Here is a 1,212-nt window from a genome sequence, read left to right as displayed (position 1 = left end):
AGCCAATGAAAATCAATCAATAAATAATACGTTTTAGGGGAGCGGAAGTCCCGCAGAGGACAGTGTTTTAAATCTACAGGGCGCAAAAAAAGGTAGATGAATACATATAGGAGGGCGGAGATCATACAGAGGACATATTTCTAAATCCACGGGGCGCAAAAAGTTTGAATAATACGTTCTAGGGGCGGAAATCCCGAAGCGGAAAATTTTCTTAAAATCTACAGGGCGCAAAAAGTAAAAAGAATACATATAGGAGGCGGAGATCATACAGAGGACATATTTCTAAATCCACTGGGGCGCAAAAAAGTTTGAATAATACGTTCTAAGGGGGAGGAAATCCCGAAGCGGTTTTTTTTTAATCTACAGGGGCGCAGAAAAAGTTTGATGAATACGTATATGAGGGCAGAGATCCTGCAGAGGACATATTTCTAAATCTACGGGGCGCAAAAAGTTTGGATAATACGTTTTAGGGGAGCGGAAGTCCCGCCGAGCACACTTTTTTTAAATCTACAGGGCGCCAAAAAAGTTAGATGAATACATACTGGAGGGCGGAGATCCTGCAGAGGACATATTTCTAAATCCACGGGGGCGCAAAAAAGTTTGAATAATACGTTCTAGGGGCGGAAATCCCGAAGCGGAAAATTTTCTTAAAATCTACAGGGCGCAAAAAAGTAAAAAGGAATACATATAGAGGGCGGAGATCATACAGAGGACATATTTCTAAATCCACGGGGCGCAAAAAAGTGTGAATAATACGTTCTAGGGGAGCGGAAATCCCGTAAAGGACATATTTTGAAATCTTAGGGGGCGCAAATAAATTAGAGGAATACGTATAGGAGGGCGGAGATCCTGCAGAGGACATATTTCTAAATCCACAGGGGCGCCAAAAAGTATGGATAATACGTTTTAGGGGAGCGAAGTCCCGCAGAGGACATTTTTTAAATCTTCAGGGCGCAAAAAAGTTAGATGAATACATATATGATTGCGTAGATCATACAGAGTACATATTTCTAAATCCACGGGGCGCAAAAAGTTTGAATAATACGTTCTAGGGGGCGGAAAACCCGAAGCGGAAAATTTTCTTAAAATCTACAGGGCGCAAAAAAGTAAAAGGAATACATATAGGAGGGCGGAGATCATACAGAGGACATATTTCTAAATCCACGGGGGCGCAAAAAAGTTTGAATAATACGTTCTAGGGGGCGGAAATCC

The sequence above is a fragment of the Armigeres subalbatus genome, unplaced genomic scaffold, assembly GCF_024139115.2.
Source record: "Armigeres subalbatus isolate Guangzhou_Male unplaced genomic scaffold, GZ_Asu_2 Contig12, whole genome shotgun sequence".
Classification (NCBI taxonomy): domain Eukaryota; kingdom Metazoa; phylum Arthropoda; class Insecta; order Diptera; family Culicidae; genus Armigeres; species Armigeres subalbatus.
Note: the sequence above shows the minus strand (reverse complement) of the source record.